The 16,687-nt window shown below is 45.8% G+C and overlaps 1 protein-coding gene across 1 annotated transcript in view; it reads right to left on the bottom strand.

Moving 5' to 3' along the window:
* The window catches only part of ARMH4 (armadillo like helical domain containing 4), a 53,977-nt gene that overhangs the window by 14,299 nt on the left and 22,991 nt on the right, over positions 1-16,687 (bottom strand). The gene's annotated exons all lie outside the window — the stretch shown is intronic.

Below are 16,687 nucleotides of genomic sequence, written 5' to 3'. Positions count from 1 at the left end.
TGCTGCAGCACTGCAAATGAGCACTTACACCAGTGTAGGCTGAGCAGAAAACACTGTGGTGTTTGAACACAGGAGAAAATGGCTGGGATGGGGGCAGGACACAGGTCCTCTATCCCAATTTGTGTCCTAGAGCCTTACTGATGGCATTACTACCAAGGGGCAGAGTTTCTCTCTCCACTGTGAGATGAGCGATGCTGTCTCAAAACAAGCAGCTCCAGGACATCCAGTGTTTGACCAGAAAAGCCGAAGTGGATCCAAGCACCAGCTGTAGGACCTGCTCGAGGCTTTCAGCAGGGACACGACAGCAGAAACCCACACGTCCATGCCCCCCTCCCTGCACCTCAGCGCTCAGCATCCCCAAACAGGGGCAGTCGGAGCTGTCACAGGCAGGCACTGCTGCTTGTTGCAGGCACTACGCTGATGCCTGCCTGCAGTTAATGCTCTGGCAGCTCTCACACCTTGTCAGGCCTGCCGTATTTCACAGGCTGCCTTGTGCAGGGAACAAGCCTGGGTTGGGATAACTGAAAGCGGAGCCCGCTGATTTATTCTGCTTCAGACACATTACGTGCCATCTCCTGGGCCCTCAGCTCTCCAAAAGGCAGGAGCCTAAAGAATGGAAAGGAGTGAAAGTTTGCCCCATTTTGGGAGGTTGGAGGGAAATAAATCCCTAATTCATGACATATCCTGACATTGAGGATCATACCCTTGCACTCTGCACTGGAACATCTGTCCTCAAAGTGAGCACGTGCCTCTGGCCCATGCTATGTGCCAAACCCTGATGATATTTGTAAAGCATCTCCTTGTTGCTGGTTTCCCATGATCTTTCTCAGAGAGTTGCATCCACGTTCCCTAATGGGCAATGAAAAGCCACATACAGATGTCTGTAACAGGCTCAGACGGTCTCAGTGCTAGGATGCAAAAGCAGAAACTCGCTTACAAGTAAAAACACAAGCATCTTGGCTTATTCAGCCGTAACAAAGGCTGAAAGGGAACAGCACAGAACAGAGTTGACTTCTGTAAGCACATCCTGCAAGCACCAGGACAGGAAGAAGAGGTATGGAGAAGAGGTAGTTATGTTGCTCCAGGGAAAAAGGGACCATGGAAACTCAAGACTGGAAAACAAAATGACCAGAAGTACAAGGCAACAGTTGGACCAGATGATCTTGGAGGTCTTTTCCAACTTTTATGATTCTAGGATTCTACTGCATCGGCCACACCTCAAAGTAGCTCTGAGATGGAGCTTGCCAGCAGAGGAGAATGGTGTGGGATGGCTGCCCATCACAGAGAAGTGAGGTGGTCACCAGCATCTCAAGTCAGTGAGCTGGGACCCCTCCCTCTCATCGCTGTGCATCAAAGCTTCTCAGTGGTGTGGCAAAATTGCCTTTTGCCACCCCAAGGAGAGAAGCCCAGAAATGATGAAACTTTCCCATCTCCACCAATGGGAGTCAAACCTAGCCTTGATCAAGCGAAATGAAGAAACAGTCTCAAGTTGTGCTTGAGAGGTTTAGATTGGATATTAGAAATAACTTCTTCATGGAGAGGGTGGTCAAGCATTGGGACAGGCTGCCCAGGGAAGTGGAGGAGTTCTCATCCCTGGAGGTATTTAAGAGATGTGGGGTTGTGGTGCTAAGGAACAGGGCTTAGTGATGGGACTCGGTAGGTCATGCTGATGGTTGTACTTGGTGATCTTGAAGGTCTTTCCCAGCCTAGATGATTTTCTGATCCTATGATTCTGAACTGTCTGCAATATGCCCGTGAATGAGGCTTGGGGATCATCTTCCTGACTGTGGTAACGTCTGCTCTATCACTGACCAGAACAAGCCTGGAAACCCAGTTTAGAAAATGATAGCTTATTTGCCATCAGCACAGTAATTATATCTAAAACTTCATTAACATGGAAAAGACAAATAACAAATTAGAATCAAGCATCTACAATTAAGCTAAAAAGCCATAGCAATTTGTTGTTCTTTGCAAGAAATCATTTTTCATACCATTTACTGCGAATGAGGTCTCATTACGTTACGGTATTTAGCTCTTCCACCACTTTTCGGCTTTGCAGCTCTATTAATTGCATTCTCAACAGTTCTCTAACATAAGCAAGCAGTGTTATCTTCATCTACCAACTGGGAGTGCAGACCTGATGGATCCAAATACAGGATTTGGATATCTACAGCCAAAAGGAGGCAGGAAGACCCAAGTCCAATGGAGAAAGCAGGGCCAAAATCTGCAAATACCTTGAGCACAGACATAATCCTGTTCCAGCTGAGAAGAGGAATTTCCATTTCAACACCAAGAGGTTCAGACCAGTGCTGAGCTCTGCCAATCTCACCCAAAGCCCTTTTTTACTGTCATAACAAAATTACCTAGATGACACTTCCATCCAGCTAATAGCAAAGCTTCTTATTGCAAGTTGGGCCACACAAGGCAACGAGTGCTCAAAGTCAGTGGGTATTTCTCAGTAATAATGACTCATATACACGATGATAATCACCAAAATGGTTTCACTCAGCCTGTGCCGGCTGAGGATAAAGCAAGTCTGACAGATGAAAACTCTGCTGGGAGGCAGAACGTGACAGCCTGATGACGGGTCATCCAAATGAAGGAGCCACAAATATATTTGGTAGATAAAGCTGGAGAAGGCAGCTCCCTTTTCATGGTGGGAAATGCCTGATCTCAAACACGTTCAAACTGAAAAGTCTCTGAAAGGGAGTGCATTGAGGGAAAGGAGCAGTTTTCATTTCTGGCTGCACTGGCAACTCCAAGGTATGTACCTTGGGAGGCTGCAGCTTTCTTTATTTGGTGTTTTGAACCAGCACGAGGCCAAATTCAACCCCCAAACATGCAGGCCTGGTTCCATGGGGCTGATGGTGGAAGCCCCTTCTGACAGGCCTCGACACTGTGCAGGAAAGTGGTACAGGGCCTGGTCTTCCCTTGGGCCCTGCTTCTCCTGGATCCCCCTCAGACTGCACCTACGTCCCACAGAGGTGGTGTTTATTGGAAACAATAAACCCCAGACCAGGCACGGGCTGGCACGATAAACCTCCCCATCCTTCTGGACTTGCACCTTTATCCTAGGTCCTCATATACAAAGTTAATTGCTGCAGAGTGGAAGTTTCAAGGGCTGTGGAGAAGCTAAATCTCTTTTCTCTGCACCTCCCAGCCAGCTCTGCATGTTCCTATAAGTGAAAGGGTTAACTTATCCTCAGATTGTCTGTTTTCTGCATTTTCCACTTATTTCACTAATGGCACAGAGCACTGTTCCTGCCCAACTGAGAGGCTAGATTAAAGTCTGGGTGACTCTGTTCTCCATGGGGTTTGCTGCTGTGGCACACAGTTACTGGTGCTCCCTCTGGAGAGCCCAACCTGAATGATGGCAAACCCACCCAGCTCCCCAGAGAACACGTCTCAGAGCATCAAGATGTGCTTCATAACACCGAGAGATGCAGTTTTAGCAGCAAGGCTATCTGCAGAGCACGCCAGCTCCCCTGGTCTTGCCCATGCCTGCCTTTCAGAAGAGAAATCTGCCCAGGAGGACGGGGATACAGAAAACAGGATAGGATGCTCCTGTGCTGTTTACATCGATGGTGGTGTCCTTGGCCTTCAAAATGCCTCAACACAAAATCCATGAGTTGTCAGAGGATGCTTTATGGCATTTTCTGCCCCAATCCTTCTGCTCAGAAATGAATGGATCTGGTGTTTCTCCAAGCAGATTAAGATAATCTCTAACAATTTACTTACACTGAAAGGGCATTACCCTGATTGGAACTGGTCGGACACCACTCTCTGATGAGGACAGCAACAAGGTGAGGCTCTAAGAAGACATTTTGGAAAATGAAGATCCCTGAATAACTCCTGATTTTGCTGCCATCATCTGTTCAAATAACAAGGAAATGATTTGACATGTGAGAACCTTCATGAAATTATCTGGATAAAGCTCAGAACTTAATCTGCTTTCAAAGCAGCAGCAAATGGTTATTGTCTAAATGCTGATGGCCACTCTGTGCAGCTCAACGTGAGAGAGAACAAAGTTTTCTGTTCACCTGACAGGTGTATCAGGGTCTGATCAAGGCTCCCTCCTCCTCCGTGGCCCCCTGCACCAACCAGGCAGGTCTCGTTCAGCCCGTGCTGATCCGGTGCTTCGTGCCCACCAGGTGAGACATGAAGAGGGGCAGAGCTCAAAGGGGGCTTCCCTTCTAGCTGCGGGGCACGCACTCCTCCTGAGACCTCCAGGTCCTTGTCAGACGATGGGATGTATCCGGCTCATGTGCTCCATCACACACAGAGACTCATTCATACCCCGAGTGAGCGGGGAGATCTTTGTCTGAACTCACTGCGGGCAACTCTCACCTCCAGGCTGGAAGGTCGGTAGGGCACAGCAACACCCACCAAGGGAAGAGGATGAAACAAAGGTCAAAAAAAGACAAGAAGCAGCAGCAGGGGAAGGCACAACGAAATATTAAAAGACTTTTGCCAGGATTCTGTGTCTCCCGGCGTGCAGATAAATCTCCACATTACATGCTAAAAGTAATCAGCCTGGAGAAAGACACAGGCATTTCATCAGGCTTCAAGCAGGGGGCTGCTCGCTTATCTTCCAAAAAGTCTCGCAAAATCCTGCAAGTAAGTCAGTGAGCAAGCTCTAATCTCAAAGTCAATGCTAATGGCCTTCCCTCAGAAAGAAATTATTATCCAACAGCATATTTTAGAAATACACAAAGCCAAAAAAAAGGGTTAGTAACCAGAATTTTCTTCTGGCTGTTTTGGAAGTATCACAGCCCCTTGGTCAGGAGAGCTCTGGATTGCATTTTCTTTTTCTTTTTTTCATTTAAAACAGCAAAGAATATGCACAGGGAATTTCCTGGGGAAAGATTTCCTTTTCCACAGCATGAGCAAAACCTCTCTGGATCACCTAAAATCTGCAATTCTTTGTAGGTACAGAAAAAGTAAAACCGCAGAGCACTTCTGAAATGTAATTCTACACATGAAAGATAAATTACTGGCCTTGTCCTGTAATGCTGTGAATTGGTTGACAGATTCAGGCAATTACTGATCAAACCCAGTTAGAGGTTTGATCGACAGACCAGGTGAACTCTTGACTCAAACCAGTTCATCACAACATCCTGATTTATAAATCTGTACACTTACTGAGAAATGCTATTTGTCCACATTTATTTAAACTCCCCCTAGGCATACAGGAGCTTAAGTTTCATTTTCGAAGCCACTTTCTAAGAGATAACAAACAGATCCACGGAAGCCAAGAGCTGACAGACCACACGTCTCAGGATGAGCTTTTGGACCCACAACCTAGGCAGCTGTGGGAATCCACAGGCATTTTATGCATACAAGAAAATTTCCATCCAAATATCCATGACAGCAAACAAGACCCTGCAAAACAGAGCAGAGAAAGCCTACCTGGTGGCTGAAAAGGCCACTACTCTCTGTGCTAGTGCACAAGCTTTTCTGCTTTGAGGACTCGAGACATGATCCTGCCTGTGCTGCAAGGGAAATTAGTTCAGCCCAACAGTTGCAAGCACTGCAGGCAGAGCAGCCAAATACAAAAATGAGTCCTCAGCAAGGGAAGGGGACGACGAGAACTCACACTGATGTCTGTGCTCTGCTGCACGTCTGGCCCCTGAGCTAAATTATCAACAGGCTCATGCCTCTGATTTCAGAATAACAATGCTTTATGTGAAGCTCTGTGAACCTGAAAGACACTGCACAACAAGAGCCTAGGGAGGTGCCTTGGGTTACTGAGTCACGTCTCCCTGCAGCGAGCAAAACCAGCTGGTTGCTGGGGTTTCTGTCCTTGGAACAAGGCTAAGGGCTTCAGGGCAAAGCTTGTGCCAAAGGAAAAGCACATAAGAGTGGCTGTATGGGATCAGCTTCATGACATAACCCATCCCTGAACACTCACCAGACAGCATAAAAGCAGGGCAAACTCACAGTGACACCTCCCTGGCTCGCTCTCCAGCCCGTGGCCATTTACTGCTGATCCAGGGGCCACGTTACCTCTTCAGCCAGCTTCAGTACATGCTTTTGTCTCAGCAGCTATCAATATTTTTGTTTATCAGCCAAAAATAATACAGAGAGGAAAGGAAGGAATTTCTTGTGAATTATTCCTATCATTGTAAGCGCTGAAAGCCCACCTGAGATGCTATATTCATGTAATAAATGCTCTATAAACTCATAAAGAGAGACGGTATCTGCTCTAAAGAACCTGAATGAACAAACCACACAGAAGCACTGATACCAGCCCGTTTATGGATGCCAGGACTCAGGAACAGGAGAAGTAAAGGATTTGCTCAAGGTCACATAAGAAAAATGCAGCACTGCTTCTTTCTGAAATTAAGCAGAAGAGACCAGGCTATCTTTTTGACTGCCTTTTAGTTCTTGTTCGTCTTACATGTACCTTTTCCAGCTCCCATACATCCTCATCTAGATGGGTAGAACAACACATTTATGGTCAGAATGATGGCTGTTATTCTGCCCTCTGTTCCTTTGCTCCCCCCATCCCACCAGGCCAGTGTTCTTACTGTAACATCCTCCTCTTCCTCTCAGGAGGATCTGGAGCAGAGGATTTGTTTTAATTTCTACTCTCTGCCAACCAAGTCTCCAGATGATCATCCCAACTCACTGTTACAGTGGTAGGACTAACAATAAAAATAACTCTCAGCTTAAATTTTCCCCCTGGAACTTGACTGTCCCTAAAAGTTTCTCAAGGATCTGTTTTGGAAACATTCTCCACGCTTTCCTCCTCACCCAGGCATAAATAAGTCCTGTTTTCTTCCATGATTCAGCAGGGATATTGACTCTGAGCATTTACACCCACCCATCCCAAGCTCAGAGTGACTCAGGAGAGAAGCTCTGCATCGCTACCCAGGGCCTGGGAAGCTCCAGCCCTTGCGGACCCTGTTAGCAGAGTCTGGGTTTAAGCATCACAGAGCAGAGAAGGGAAAGAAAATGCAAATGACCATCAGGTCGCGAGGAGAAAATCAGGTTCTAGCCGGGCTCTGGAGCATTCATGCCTCATTTGTAAATCTCCCTTGTTACCTGCCAGCAGGACCACAAGGTCGTACACAGAAATACTGAGCCCATGACACAGTTCTTCTCTGTGCAGGTGTTGGTATCTTCAGAATGGGATATGAGAGTGAACGCTGTAATGGATGCCTTGAAGCAGATTCAGAATACATGAAGAATTATGAGTTCCACCGGCTTTTTAAACCCTCATATTCATCTTCAGAGCCCACACATTAGTGACTACTCAGTGCTTAATAACTACTCATTGCTGCTGTCAGTTAGCACCACTGAAGCATGCTTTCCCTGCAGCAGGTGATTCAGAGCTGGGGACGCCAGCTCTAGGCAGCAGATACCTATTGGAGGACTATACCCCTGCCCACTAAGCCCCAGAACATCTCCTAAATCAGCAGCATATTATTTACAACCAAGTGAAACCCACCCCTCAAAAACAGCACCCCCAGGAGTGTGTTCCAGCTATGGGAGAGCACATCTCCAGAAAGCACTGCCTCATCGGGGCTCTCCGTTCACCCTAATGCTACACTCGACCCTCTATACAACACTCCCTACAACCAAAAAATAGAAAGAAACTGCATTTAGCCACTTCTTCCAGATACAAGAAATAACAACGCCCAAGAGGAAGGTATTTTCCTGGCAGGCTGTCACCTGCCAGGCCATACGGGTGGTGTGGGGAGAGGGAGGTGACCCAGAGCCCTCTGAGATCCCCCATGGGCATTAGACCTGGCCCTGGCCACATCACAGAAAGAGCATCACGACCCCAGGCGTGCAAAACTGGTCTGTGCAAATACCTGAGCAGCCAGAGGGAAGCAGGGGAGGTGTGGGGAAAGCAGCCTAGAAAAGGAACAAAATGGAGAAAATTGGGAGAGCTCCTGGGCTTGCTTCACATTAATAAATCCTCAGGCACTGATGGCATTGCCAGTATATTAAAAGAAATGATAGGTTATTGGGAACAGCTTTGCTGAAACCCTTTATTACATCCCAGGCTTGGATGAGGCTGTGATTAGAGTTATTCAAACATAAGGCAAAAAAAATAAAAGCAAGCAAAAGCCTCCAGTAATTCTCACCGTATCGACCCCTCTTGGTGATTAATGCTGATACACAGCGTTTTCGCAAAACACCAATTGCTTGCAGTTTGAGGTAATTATTTTATTGTCAGTCAAAATCCGAGCAATTTACTTATTTCCAATACGTGTCCCTAACTTGATCTCAGGCAGGGCAGGATTTATATGTTTATCAAGAGAGCGTCCTTCCAGGAAGGAACTTAGATCTCCTTTGATCCTCAAGTCATCTGAATTTGAACAAACACCAGCGGGGAGGCAAGTTTAGCATCAGTCATCTGCGGCTTGCACTGCCCAAGCGGAGAGAGAACATATCTACTTTCTCATTAGAAAGGAATATTTTAGAGCCATCTTCTCAATACATTACCACCACTCTTTCTGGTACTAGTTGCAATGAGCTCTTTTCCTCCATTTTTCTCTTATTACTCTGCGATCGGAGGCTACATTTTAACCCAAAAGATCAGGCTCTGACGCAAATCCCCAGAAGAGGAGAGGAAATTCAAGGCCAATGAACCTTCACATTCCCTCTCTCTATTTTTTTTTTTGAGGGCTGAAATGTCACGAAAACAGATTTTTTGCACTGTAGTATACATGTATCGCTATTAGAAAATAAATCTGATTTCTCCAACGTAAGGACAAGTCTCGTTTTACGAGGCGAAGGCCACCTAGACAAGCACATCAAGCACAAATTAATAACTCTGACCCAGGGAGAGCTGCTAGCCTGCCTGCGTTCTTCAATCAAGCTAAGTGATTGCTGCAGCCCAGTGGGAGAGGGGGCTGAAAACCATCTCCTCTGCCTGAACGGAGCCGGGATTTGTGACATATATAAGCCGGAGGACAGAGGGTGAGGCAAGGCGTGCTGAAATGTGACACACCGAAACTGCAGACTTGAGTAGGAACCGGATTACTGCAGATTAAAAAGACAGCCGAGATACTAGGGTTTCTGTTACAGCAGGGCTGACAGACAGCAGGATGGACAGACTGTGCCAAAGTAGCTGACAGCCTCAAACGGTGCCAGCCTGACAGCCCCGTGCAGGCACAGGCGGTGCTGGGCTGGTCCAGCCTCTGCAGCACGGAGCAGTGCGCTGGCTAATGGACCCTACCCCTTAATTCAGGAAAAAAAAAAAGATCAGATAAATTACCTGGAGTAGTCAGTGCCAATCCACATCAGAGACATCCTAACTGTAAGACTGCCACTAATGGATGGATGGAGCCAGACAGCTGGAGGTCAAAACAGACACAGACACAGACACAGATTTCTAGGTTGGAAGAGACCTCAAGATCATCGAGTCCAACCTCCGACCTAACACTAAGTACTCCACTAAACCAACTAAACGTTCAGCTGCTGGTGGGATCCCACACTTTTTGTGGGCAAGGAGAAGGAGGGCAGAGCCAAACCTGGCCCCACACGTGAGCAAAGCCCTCTACACCTGCCCCTAGCTCCTGGAAGCAGCACTTGAGGACTGATAACGAGTAGGCTTAGCTAACCTTACCCTGAGATGGTTTTAACCAGAGGCGTAACACTCATGGCAGGGCTGCTATTTCAAAGTGATGTATCTGAGGTGACAGTGCTGCTGTTTCTCAACATATGCCAGCAAAAACGTCAGGGCTGAAATATCAACTGAAGCTTCCTGCTAGAAGTTTCTGTGTACCAAGGCCCCTGCTGCCTTCCCCTTCCTTCTGATAAATTGCAGGCACACTTTCCTTTACCGTAAGCAACAGCTTTATTTCACCTATTTCTGACAACTGTTTGCTTCCAGAGCCAGGTATGAGCGACTGAGTCTCATATCTTCTGTTCCACTCATTGCTGTTCCCTTCTCTTGGTCTTTATTTCTGCTCTGAGGACAATGTCTGAAGAGCTCCCAATAGGAAGAGCGTGGCACTGCCAGCTTCTCACCTTTAAAACACGCAGGCTGCATTGGCAGCGGCACGGTGGTCTTGTGCTGGACGTAAAAATGCAGCAGACACGATCCTTAAAGCACCTCGGGACGAAATTTGACAAAAAGAAAAGGCTGACTGATGTGAATTATTCTCTTTTGGGAGCTGCTCTGTCATTATAAAAGCGTATGTCACAACAAGCCGGGAAAGAGGATCGCTATTGCTGACAGGTACTTGGATGCAAAATTTCCCTTGACAAGGCAAACCTGACTGAATATTAGTCTGCTGTAGGATTGAGGTACAACCATGAGCAAACTCTTAAAACAGTTAAAAAGAAGTAATTCCAAACAGTACACATCCTTATGAGGAACAGAAATAAGAGATTCATGCACAGGCTGATGATGGGAGCTTTATTACTGATTTGGAGAGGGAAGGGAAGCTAGTGGGGAGCATATGGAACCGTACAAATTACTTGAAGCACCCAGGAAGACAGCAAAAATAATCATCTATATTTCCGAGACTGCTCATTTAAGTCTGCAGCCGTCTGGAAGACAGACCTCGCGTGGCCAATGCCGTGCACAACAAAACATCAATAAACACACACGAGGCAAAGCTAAAGAGGGCAAGACTGCTGCGAGGAGCCACGCTTTGAACAAACACACCACAAATTACAGCTGCTGCTTATCCTGGCTCCTGTCGGCCACTCTCATCTGGGACTCCTGCAGACTCGGTCCCTTCTGTTGTAATGGTGGTTCTGTCTTATCAGTGCTTTTTCTGCCGTGTGTGATCCCTTGCACTTATCCAGGGAGAAATGCAGGTGCAAAGTCCTACCTCAGGCACATCAGCCAGAGAATGGTGATGCCCAGGCATTGCTTCCGTCACCTGAAACAAATCCCTGCTCTGCTAAAGGGTCCCTGTGAAACTGCTGGGGTCACTTGGCCTCTCCATGTTTTTGCTTGGCACCTGTAAAACATGGACAACCTCTCCAGGATAATTAAGAAGATAAATGCATTAAAGATTAAAAGGCACTCTGATATTCCAATAACGCGAGCTGTAAGAGTGCCTAAAATAGATCCGTTTGGGGCAGCAATTAAAGAACGCACTACTAACTTCTGAGTCTCAGATTCTGTCTGCCTAATGCTGGTTATTTTTGCCCACAAAAGCATTAATCCTGTCTTCCTGTAAAAATGTCATTTCAAAATTTTACCATCTTGCACTACTCTGCTGCTGCTGCTCTGCCTTACCACCACTAATCAAAGTGATAGAGGTTACATGGTTTATGTAGTATAATTTGCAGCCACAGATCTGCAATACAGCTATTTTCTGTTAGTCAGAGCTGAGAATATGTTTACTCCTTAAAAAAACAAAACAAAACAAAACACATGCTTCCAAAAGCGTGTGTTTATTAGGTAGCGACAAGGCACTTGCATAACGGAGACAGTTTTATGGCTTTCCATTATCGTATGAACCAAGATCATACACTCAAGTACATGAAACAAAGACTGGGTATATATTCTGGAAACTGCACGTTGAGAATGATGTTGACACACTTCATAACTTCTTTATAACTCTGCTGATTTTTTTTTATATGTTTAATTTCCCATCTACAGCGATGGTCCAAACTCCACCGTGTACAATACCTACATGGGTAGATGGAAACCAGTAACAGATGTTGTGGAATCTAGCAGCTCATGGGACTTCTTATGAGCTACAGCACAATCACATAGCCCTGTAACGTGGTACTGCTGTCGCCTTGCTACGAGGTTGTAAGGCCTCAGGACAGAGGCTTGTCAGTCTTTCTCTGTCTGACATTTCCTTGACCTACCTACAGCTTTGTTTTTCTTGATTTAGCTGCAGCAGCAGTTTTTGTTTCTAACTGACGGTACCTATGGCTATTATGTTTTACTTTTGTTTATTTTTGTACAGTACTGAATGGTTTTAGGACTCTAACATAACGGTTCCATATGGGGAAACACATGCCAGGTATGATAACAGAATCCTCGAGCAATGGAGATACAGTGCTGAGTACTGCCATAAGACAGGACCGTGCTGGCACTAGAGTCCCCATGTCTATAAGCAACACACCAATGGTCAGTTAAAGAAATATAGACCTGGACAAAAATGTTTTAGGGTAAAAAAGAGAACTTAAATAGTATCTAAAATACATAAAAGCCACCATAAATAGCAAACTGAGATGTAATATGGAGCTGCAGATCAATAAAGAAAGGGCAAGGTGAAAAATTGTGTCAGTAAACACATAAAAATGACTTTAAGTGTATCCTAGAGTGAGGAAGAAGAAACTACCATGAACATCATATTTCTCCCAGCAAGGACTCCAGACTATGATGACCATGCTAACGAGCCCACCACCAACCCCAGAATGAAGCCACTGACCTTAATGCTAACAGATGCAAGGGAAGGATGAGCCTAACACCAGGAAAAGGCACAGAAACTAAGAAGTGTAGGTACAGCAAGTGTATCAGCACAATTATTTCCTCTTTTTTTTCTGTTATAGTAGCTATATATAGACTAATAATAATTAGATTTCAATTATATTAGCAGTAAATTATTGGTTTTAGGTATAGATGCGATATGCCTTCTCTTTGCACAAAAAACAAGATTTTGAGCATAACAACAGGTTCCTCTGTTAAGATTTCTGGTTCATATCAGTTTCTCCTCTGTTTACTGTTATCTCATATTAGCAGTGGCTTAGGATAAGCAACTCTTGGGTTTTAGTCAACGTATTGAAGAACCAAATTCCACCATAACCCTTTACGTAGACGATGTGAGCCATACATTCAAAAAGTCACAACCTTGTAAGACTCTAAAAGCAAATCCCAGTGTTGCTCCAAACAACCGCATACATTTTGAATGCACAAAACAAACTAACTTTAAGCCCCAAAGCAGCAAAATTAGAGGACTAGCAAATTGCCCTGGTCCTCCTCCCCCTACCTGACTGTGGACAAAAAATGATAAATTTTTATTAATTCCTAGAAAGCCCAAGTTTCCTGCCCCTCTGATGTTCTCCAAACAGTTTGTGTTCACCTGCTACATGCCACCTAGGTACAAATCAAACAAGTGGAGACAGGTCATCTCAGGGGGATCCCAAAGTACTGCCAACATGTCCTTTGCTAGCAACATCTGAACACAAAGCATTTGAACAGGACACCGACAGAGATCCCAAAGCATATTCAGACCTTCCTTCTCCAGAGACACATGCCATCACAGCAGTGTTTGGAGGATCAACTTCTATTTTTTTTGTCTAAATATTGCTGTTTAGAGAGTCAGCCGACTGACTGTAAAACTGACAGCCTCATTACTGGTGCATATAAATTGCTTTTGCTCAGCTGGAGTTAATGTAGGACCATCTGACTTCCCAGAATTGACATTTTTAATGATTCTCTTTCTCTGGCATGTTTTCATTGACCACTACGAAAATCCAAACCGTCTCTTGCTTTGCCAAGCTGTCTGTGGATCAAGTCACTCGTTCTCTATGGATTTGGGGCATGTCAGCTATCAGACAAAGTAAACTCAATAATAACTGACCTGAGTATAGCTACTCTGATACTTCTGGACTCTTCTGTGCTACAGATTTTAGAGTTAAATCTCAAAATTCTGAAGGCCAGAGGACAGATGCACCCCAGGAGAAGGATGTATGTGCAAAGAATTTAAAAGATGGAAGATGCCAACTGTAAGTTTGATGCTTAGGGAGCAAAAAAAAAAAAAAAAAAAGAGAATCCAGAAGAAACAAGCCCATTCCTCTTCTCCATTTAACAGAACAGTGACAGAAACAAACACAGGGGTAGAAAAATTGACTGCCGTGTGTGTACTGTAATTTACTCCAACAGAAATATCTTCAGCTAGCTCCTAGAGAAACCAGTCATTAATAAAGCAGACTGCAGTAACTTCACAGGATCTGTTGCAAGCTATTGAGCCAATAATGTGCAAACTAAAGTATACAAATTCATGTTGTCCTGGTCACAGGACTGCATTGCCCTGTCTCTTCTTGTGCCCTTACCTTGTACCCCACTGGGTACTGTTACCTTTCTTCAGGACTTCCATACTGTGCCATATCCCAGGTTAGGCAGAATAACCTCCCCTCTAAGCTGTATTTCATTTGCACAGAATGGGAAGTTCTTCACTCCTCAGCACTGCTTGTGGATCCCAGGGAAGAGCTCTGCACCTCCCTTCCCACTCCTAAGACTCACCATGGGCCGAGACAGGCAGGTGCACCATGCCCTGGCCCAGGTGGATTCACAACTGCAGCCCTCCCTTCTCCAGAGCTGTGACTAGGGATGTACAGTGGTTATGAAGCTGTCTTAAAATGAAAGTCAAGTTAATTTTAGCTGTAGAAGAAAAGCACTTAAAGGAAATGGATTTCAAAGAGCTACCTTTGGAAGAAAAGCACTTAGAGAAAAAGGGTTTCAAAGAGCAATAGTCTATGCACGTGTCCAGCACATCTGAAGTTTTTACGAGCCCTTCGCAGTACATCTGGTCTCTCCACACACTCCAGCAGAACAATGTGGGCAGCGCTTTCGGCCTCTTGTCAGGTTTGGGATACTTCTTTTCTTCTTAACAATCCTCCTCCTGCTGGCACAAGCTATACACTTTTTTCCATCCTGTCTGTTCTCCTTTCTGAGCACCCCTGTTAACACACCCCGTAAAGAAGCATGTAACCAGGACCAGCTGCAGACAGAGCAACAGCTCAGGCTGTGCATGCTCACCCTGGACAAGGGGCACAGGACAGAAACCCCCAGCTGGCACAAATGGGAAGAAGGAGCCCAGGGAGGGGAGAAGGAGCCCAGCACTGCTCACAGCTGCCGTGGAGATGCTCCAGCCTTGCTGGCATCTCCTGCCCCCCATCCACCCCCAGCAAAGGACACTGTGAACACCTGGGTTCAGTTCTGTGTGTGGCATCGGGTTTTCCAGGTGAGCTCATGCAAGTCCTTGTTTTTCTTTGTGCCTCTGTCTAAAACACAGATAATTTCCCTTCCTCTTAGGAGCACTGCAGATGGGGAAGATGAGCACATAAGCACATTCTAGATGGGGAAGGAGCCGGTATCAACGAGACATTTAGGTCATCCAGCCAGAAAAAGAATAAATAGCTCTTTATGTAAGTGTTTACCTGGTAGAATAAGAGAGGTGAGTCAAAGTCTAGAGACTGATCCCACCGCTCCCCCTCCTTTCTCCCCAGCATCTCAGCACAGAAGTCCCACCCAGCCCCTGAGGACGAGCTCTGCTCACCCCCTCCCTCGTGGCTGCTTGCGCAGACTGCAACAGCTTCAAAATGAAGGCAGGCCAAACCTTCTGGAAGTGGTGATGCATAACCCAGTCATTAATAAGGCACTTAGAGAGAGAGCAGAAATTCACACCTGCCCAGTCCTTCAGGTGCCTGGGCTTGGCGCTTTGCAGCTGAACGAACATGACAGACCTCACAGCAGGCTCCTCCAATTTGCGTGAGGGTAAATAAAACACACGTGAGGGACAAAAACCTTGTGTTTTGCTGCACAGTCAACTCATTCCATGTCTGAAATTTTTGGAAAGACAACCTTTCCAAGGTCTAAGAACGAGAGAAGGTGGTAGAGGATGAAGGCTGCACGATGCAGTAATAATAAACATCAGAAACAGAACTGGGTCCCATATGTTCAGAAAAAGATACCATAAGGAGCATCCTGCTCTAGAATAAGGATCTCTCATAACAAATTACAACACAAGGAGTGTTAAAGCTACGTGTTGTTTCATAGCCTAGGTCTACTTATTTTCTGTGCATAGTTATTACAGTCTCTCCAGGCAGAGAGGTTTGTCGCACACCAGGGCACCTTCAGCCTCTGGCCACTGCTTATTCTCCTGTCTCATTACCAAGGTATGTGACTGGTACCTCCCACCCTGAGCCTTCTCCTCCAGCAGTGAAGGTGGCAGGGCTGGAAACACAGCCATGACCCCCTCAGACCTGCATCAGCCTTGAACACAGCTGTGCCTGATGCCTTATGCAGAACAACCTCCTTCGTTGCCTCCTGCTGAGGACATGAGGATATTCCTCATGATAACTCTGTTTCCTATGCTTTTCCTCCTAGCACTGTCACGTATCTCTCTAATCCAGCTTGTCAAGGCCTACCAGAAAGCCACTAAATATTAGAATTATTCCCCTCACACAGCTCCTGTCCAGCCTGGTGGGACAACGGGACACGTGAACCAGATCTGACATGAACCACCAGAAACAATGCTTTTCAGGCAAGAGTTAGTGGGACAGGGAGATCCAGACCCGATGCAAACTCAGCCTGCAAAGAGCAACCCTCCCATGGGGCTCTTGAAATACGTTCTTTGATTCATTTCAAAGGAAGCAAATAACACTCAAGCGGACTGAAAATTGGACTACATAGGGAGAAACACCAGGTTATGTCAGAATTAAAAATCCAGGGGAGGCGACAGTTCATATAACTCAACATATAAAAGAGTTTTGGGGTTTCTGTGTTTGATGAGGCTCTCAAAAGGAGCTAGATCGCTACTAGTCACACACAGAGACTTTCCCTACAGATGTGGTTCAGCTCCCACTGATTCACCTGAAAGGTTCCCACTGCTTTTGATGGAGTTTGGCTTGGAAATTGAATTTTCTACAAAATGATCCCAGTGCTTTTTCCAAGTAGCCAAACTGGGCAAGTTTCCTTTTAAATTCTACCTTGTTCCACACCAGCTTTGACTTACATCAGATGGACAGCGCA

The sequence above is a fragment of the Cygnus atratus genome, chromosome 5 (assembly GCF_013377495.2).
Source record: "Cygnus atratus isolate AKBS03 ecotype Queensland, Australia chromosome 5, CAtr_DNAZoo_HiC_assembly, whole genome shotgun sequence".
NCBI classification, from domain to species: Eukaryota; Metazoa; Chordata; class Aves; order Anseriformes; family Anatidae; genus Cygnus; species Cygnus atratus.
Note: the sequence above shows the minus strand (reverse complement) of the source record. Positions and strands in the feature narration are given on the sequence as shown.